The following is a 7,411-nucleotide window of genomic DNA, read 5'->3' as shown; positions in this document are numbered from 1 at the left end:
ATGCAGTCTGATTTTTAAAAATGTGTTTATTTTTTTCTCCATGAGAAGTCAGACCCTTCTGAAAGATTAAATTCACTGTCCACACTTACATTAATTATTCATGATTTCTTAGACTTTTCCCATTCAAATTTGAAAGAGTTTTTTCTGTGGGTTTACCAGTCAAAATGTGAAATTCTTTTTGAAAATAATATCCTCTCTAAAGACAGGGACTGTCCATACTATGAACTATTTGTTTTTAAATAAATGGTAAATGGTCTGGTTCAGCAGCACTTTTCTACAACTTTCCTATTTTTTAATCTATGCTTAAGTGCTCTGACAGTCCCACACATGCATCCTTCGATTGACGCATCACAGAAGGAGCAGCCAGGATCAGTAGATGACCTGCTCTACTACCAAGTCATTACTGCTTATCCAGGTCCAAATGAATGAATGTGTCGAAAAGATTAGAACAAAATACATGATTTTAGAGCAACCCTGAATTTGTTGGATGAAAATATTAAGCAAAGAACAACAGTGCTCACTGTTGGGTTTGATAATATGTGCCACACCCAGACAAGTCATATAGTCTAAACATGTATGTCATTGTTTTTGGTTAGGGTTTTTTTCTTTTAGGTATATACCTTATTTTTGGCACTCAGATATATATATCCTTATATGCTGCCATGATTATTTCCCGCTCATGATTTGGATTTCTTCTGTTAGTGTATACTGGCCTTTGTTGAATATGAACCTTGTTAATCCTTGTTTTTATTTTAAGCCTGTGTTCTATTGTCATATATTCACCATAGATATGGTTTGTTTGTGTAAAGTGCTACAGCCTGAAGATAACCTCCTGGCTTCTTCCAACAGGAAGAGGTGTGCTGATATATTCACACAATGTATAGAATCATCTATAGCTCAGGTAATAGCATTTTTCTAGTCTTAGTAATCACCCAAAGCACTCCAGACTACAAGCCAGATTTTACCCATCTTCATCTAGCTCATATGATTAACTAATTCGGAATCACCAGTTAACTCAAAACATGGCTTAAGACAAGGGAGGGAGGGAGCAAATCCCATACAAGTGCAGGGAGATCATGCAAATGTTTTACTTCTGATATTTATCTAACGGAAAAAGCAACTGAAATGTGAGAGCAATTCTGTGGAACTCCATAATCAACTTAAGTGTTTGGAACCGCCCAAGACTGTCATAGTCAGGAAAGTTGTGGTGTTTTTCCACTTCAAAACAGGTGTGTCTCTATGAGTCATCATGCTACAAAACCAGTTTTTAATAGCACTGAGTTCCTACCTTAGGGCAGATACTGCCGTTGGAAATTTGGATTGGTTTAGCTAGGGGAAAAAAAAAGAATGTTGGCTGCAGAATACAGAAATAAAAGCAGCTGAAGAAGAGTTTTTGGCATGGTTAGATTGTTTTTGTCAAAACACAGGGAGGGGCCAGTCAACCAGGTTCAGTGTTCTCACGTCCTGTTCCAGGAAGTTTCACAGCGTTTGTAGATTGTCAGTGAATAGATTTGTAGTTTATTGTATGTTCATGTTAAAGCTTTTACAGTTTTGCCAGAAGGTTGTAATTTTGACAAAAGGAACAAGATGACTAGGTACAAATTTCAACCAGCGAGTATTGAGATATAGGTATTTGGCTATGCAGAGTAAAGCACTCTCAAGTAAAGGAGTATGCATATATGAAATTTTCTACACTGTGATAAACCCTTGCATGCAATACGTTTGTTCCTGTTCCTGTATTTTCCTGGTATAAGTGCAGTAGAAAAACTGGGTACAAAAGTGCTGTATAGGAACCAGTCCATTCAATAATTCAGTAATTCATCTGGCAAAATAAAATCAGTTTACACTATTAACACTGTATAGGAAACCCTTCTAGGTGTGCAATCAAGGGGAGATTCGAGAACTGAAATCGGGACCAGTTTAACAACAAAAAGGTGGGAAGCAGCAACCTATGCAAATCAGTGACAGAGAAATGAACAACTGAAATACCACCTCTCACCCCCTTACCCACCCCAGTTGCTTATCATGTGGTTTATGGTGTTGTGATGTGGATATGTGTGTGCTCTCTTTGTTTTCTGTTCTCATGCTGACCTCCCATAAGGAGCCCAGCAGAAATAAAAGCAATTAATTATTTGATTAATTAATTGATCGATAAATACACTCACATCTATTAATTTTAAACTAAACAACAATACACAATAAAATAACAACCACAAGCTACAAAACTTGATGGCACAAGGATGGACAGCAATGGGAAAGGCATGGTTAGCAACAATACTGAGCTATAATACTCAGGCCTAGAACGTATCCCCTACACCAGTATCACCAGTCTTGTGCTGTCCAGTTTTGGTGAGCACATATTGCTTGTAGCCTCAGATTCTTGTTTTTAGCTGACAGGAGCATTACCCGGTATGATCTTCCACTGCTATAGCACATCTGCTTCAAAGTTTGATCTTTTGTGTATTCAGAGAAGTGATTATTTAACTACTGTTGCCTCTCTATAAGCTTAAAGTGGATGAGCATGTCTGGCAAAACAACCACACATTCAAAGTCCAGTAAAATCTCCTTTCTTCGTCCTTTGTACCAGGTTAGATCATTACATGCATGTTAGCTGGCTGAAGCAATTATAAGTATGCATGAGGATTCTGGCAGTGAATTGTTGTGTTCTGTACAGGGGCTGGTTGAAGTGGGTCAGAAATCATAGGATAGAGTCATATGTTTCAGACTGGTTGAGAAAATAGTGCTTCAGTTGACTGGGTTTAAAGTGTTTCACCTACCAGTTAGCGAAGAGCTGTTTACTGTCATCAAGGGATAGTACCACAAACAACAGGCTGGTGAGCTACTTATGCTTGTGCTGTGGTGGCTCCCTCTGTGAGTTCCGGAGAAGACAATAGTTATAAGATACAAAAAGCTAAAGTGAAACTAAGTGTTAAAGTAAAGTTAAAAGATGCCGCTGCATTTTTTTGAAGACTGCACACATACACATTTGCGTAGGTTGCACACTCCCTCATTTCAGAGTGCTTCACTCTGCATAGCCAAATACCTTTGCAAATGACACAGTCACAGACAGAGACGGGGTGGTGTTTTCTTTCACTTGAAAACAGGTGTGTCTGTATGAGTCATGGTCCCAGAAAATAAAAGTGTCTATAACGTCAGTTAATGTCTATCTTAAACATCTACTTTCATGAATTCTGCATGAAAAACAATTAACAAAAGACTATCAATGGGAATAAAAAACACTTTTCACTGACCTATAACAGGATGGTAAACGTATTAGAAAGTCAACTAGGCAGCCAGAGTCTGGAATGTCTGCTGGTGACTACCCATCAAAGCAATATGCAAAAGTGAATTCCTTCCTGTATGGACATGCTTTTAGACATTCACTGTTAAATGAATGACTAAGTTAAAGGAGGGGTGGGGGTGGGGGGGGTTCTTGCTGCCAAAAAGTCCGCTGAATCTTTGGGAGGACATAAACAAAAGGTTTTTGTGCCAAATGCTGATCACACACTGAGTCAAACAGTCAAAATTAAGGTAAAAAAAATTGTCTCAGAATCAGTTTCCTCACCAAATCCAGATTTTGTGCCTCCATTAACTACACTAAGATTGCTGTTGCTCTTTTGTAACCTATGGCCATTGGTATTTGTAATTTATAAATATTATATCATTATTATTTATTATTCATAATGGTCATGATCAGAAGAAGAAGAATTTATTAATTATAATACATTGGGAATCTGCTTTATCACAGTAGCTAAAATATGAAAAAAATGAAATAAAAATAAAACGACTGACTGAATAAAATCATGTATAATTAAGTGCATGGCCAAAAACAAACACATGCTGAATTTCTCAGTAAGTCGTCAAGTAATGTTGGGAAATTTTTAATGGAACCAGAATGGTTCCACAACAAACATGAAAACACAGGGTGTAAGGACGGAGAGGTGTGTCTGTCTGGTTTTTCAGGTTAGGCTTCTCTGTTATGTCCCTGATCTTCTTCCTTTGTCCTCTAAGCTCCCTCCCCACTCGAGCTTTTACAACATTGCCTCTATAGTTTAAAGAAACCTGTTGTAGATTACAATGAGAAATTACATGAGCCATTCAAACAAAGACGATGTCTTTCACAGAAGACTAGAGAACCTGTAAATTTTGTGTCGTTTTGGTAGTTTTACAACATTATTTGAAAACAATGAAGTGATGATTCATGTAGAAATATACTTTACTGTAGCTAAATTATAAAACACTTAGTTCTGCTAGACCACATTATCAATAAAAGTGCCAAGTATTTTATAAATGAACTATAATGGCAAAAAGACTAAAATATCTGTGTATGTATATAAAACATTATAAATAAATGCATATGTTAGAATTAAAAAAAAAAAAAGCAAGCACACTGTATTATTAATTAATTAATTATTAATCCTTATGATTAATTGCAGAACCCACAATATGTTTCTGTGTCACGTTACCAGCTTTATAGTTGTGTGGACTGAATTAATGTGATGTTTAGTTACACAACCACACAAAGGGGCGACCGTGGCTCAGTGGGTTGGGAAGCGCATCTGTAACTGGAAGGTCGCCGCATTTTGCAAAAACAAACCAAGAGTTTCTCACAGCAGAGGAACGGGATATTCTTCGATGGCCAAGTGTCTTGTTCTCACCCCAATAGACTATGCTATTATTTATTAAATTTAAAAAAAAACTATGTAGAAAGACCCACAACAACCAGTAGCTTAAGGTGGCTGTGAAAAAAAAGACCTTACATGACTGAACATGTATTACTTGTTTGGAAACCATTCAGATGCCATGTTAATAGTTCACTGGAATTCTCTTCTGTGGGAAAGAACAAAGCTGTGACAGGTTGGTTGTTAAGGCTTGTTGTTTTTATGTAACATAACACTCATTTCCAAGAAGGAAGTGGCTCAGCAGTCAATTCCATTTAATTATATCTCTTCTGTAGAAGCCACACCACAAACTGCATCAGCTAATAAAATTAAAAAAAAAAAACACACAAAAATATCAACACTGTCTGGGTGCAGCGGAATCATGCTTAACCAGCATGTATGTAAGATAAGATAAGATAAGATAACTCTTTATTGTCATTGCACAGTCATACATAGTACAGTAGTACAATGAAATTGGAAAAACTGTCCTACGTCGGCACTACATATAACACAACACGACACGATATGACACATCACAACGTAACAAACAACACAACACAGTATATTAACTTAGTATAAAAAAGAATAATAAGTGTATGTGTATTGCACACTGTTATTATTGCACATTAATTATTATTGCACCTTGTTATAAATATAAATATTATTGTTATCATTATGTTATTGTTATGTGTCATCAATGGAAGTCCCCCAGTGTATGATAGTGCCCTGGTTTAACCTCCTAAGACCCGAACTCTTCCACGGCATGCATTCTTAATTTCTCTTTGATATTTGGGCTGATTGGGACCTGATGAATGTAAAAACAAAGAATTACCAGATTTTTTTTTTACCTAATTTTTGTTTCTAAGAAAAATGAGAGCCACATGTGAGGATATTCATTTAAAATTGTGATAGAACAGTTGCAGTATAATGTCCTCGTAAGTGGATATCAGGCCCTTGTAGAGCAAGATTTAGTATTTTGGTCTAATTAACCCAAAAGGTGATGTCGCCAGGTCCTAGGAGGATAATGATGAAATAATATGGGAAATGAATATTAAGTCTTATCTGTACAACTATATATATTTTTAAATGTATGTGCAAAAATCTTTATGCATGTTATTCTTTTCAGCTCCATGTCTACTGTATAAATACATATATGATTACATACATATATACACAAGAGTGTGTCTGTGTGTAGTGTATATGGCTGAGTCTGAGGTTTGCTGTGTCTTGACTCCTGTGGGACATTGTCATGGAGGACGGAGGGTTGCCACTCCGTACCAAGCTTAACTGGTTGTTGGTGCTCTCCAGTTTCTTTGTCTTCTCCTCTCTTATTACGAGTATGAGTTTTTTATAATCTGGTAGGACATTGCTAATGACTTTAATTTCTGTATTTTTAAAAGCCAGCTGTCAATAAGCTTGAGTGGGATCTTTAGTTCAGGTCAAAACGTCATTCATATTTTTAAAACAAATGTAGAAATGAAAAAGATTTTCACTTTGGTTCTGAATGCTGAAATGAACAAGGGAGTTGAGGGAGTGAAAATAAACCCTACATATATTAAGTGAAAGTTTTTAGTGCGTGTATAGCACCATCTTGTGCCAGTACAAAATGCGACGTCACTGGATTCATTTGGTGCACCAGTAGTACACTGGACTGGCAAGCTGGAATCAGACAGTGTTTGATTTTTCAGCAGAAAACTGACTGAATTTTTGATTGGTAAATTTACATATTCCTTCATTTTTCTACTCATTTATTCACTGAGGTTGTCAACCTGCAAATTGCTCTTTAAATCTATTTTCTAAATCATTGTCCTCAATAGGATCAGATATGAGAATTAAGCAGGAGATACTCATTCCCTGACCACAAGCAAGTGCCTTCCCGGAGAATTCTAAAGAAAGACATCAATCCCATAGTGCCGACTGACATTGATATTTTACATTACTGCCATCTTGTGATTGTCTCTTGAAGTCAGCTAGACCAACAGCTATTGAACTTGCTGCTCTATCATTTTTGTGGGTGTGTTTCCTGTTGAAGGCTGGAACAAAGGCAAGGTGAGAGGGTGGCTGCTTTTTATGTCTACTAGCATATGCCCATTATAAATAAACCTGTCCTCTTTAACAAGAGACTGAAAAGACCCCGGTGTGTTAGAAGTTGCCCCTGTCTCTGCTTTCACGGCTTTGACATCAGTTACTATTTGTGCATTATCGTGTACATGCACAGATGTGTATGTGCAAATGCAAGTAGAGAGGCAAATTACTCTGTACACAGCAAATTCAAAAGTGTTAAATGTTTTGGTGTTAATAGTCTTCTTGCAAAAGTAGAGTTAATTTTACTCTAAGCAGAGTCACATTCTTTTAATGTAACTCTGAGGTGTAAAATGATAGTAGTTAAAATCGAGTGTTAAAAATGAGTGTTTCTCTGTCAAATCTGGAGGTGTTACAATGGAAACATTAACTCTTGACCTCTTAACTCTGAACTCCTACAGGGGCTATGACACCAACAGAGTAAATTCACAGACTCCGCCCCCAGCACGGCTCCAATCGAAGCTGAAGTGAAGCCGTTTCAGAACATTTTGCTCTACATATTTGAGTTGTTTGCCATGCTTGGTAAGTCATTCTTTCAAAGATTGTTTCAATTATTATTATGAGCTTTTACTTCTGTGGCTCTTTGGAGTTGAGACAAAGCTGTGTGAAAGGCATTAGCCATGTTGCTCGCTGATAGCATAATATTCTGTTTTAGCTAGCTGAAAGGT

This window comes from Rhamphochromis sp. 'chilingali' (assembly GCF_963969265.1).
Source record: "Rhamphochromis sp. 'chilingali' genome assembly, chromosome: 7".
Lineage (NCBI taxonomy): Eukaryota > Metazoa > Chordata > Actinopteri > Cichliformes > Cichlidae > Rhamphochromis > Rhamphochromis sp. 'chilingali'.
This window is presented reverse-complemented; position numbering follows the sequence as displayed.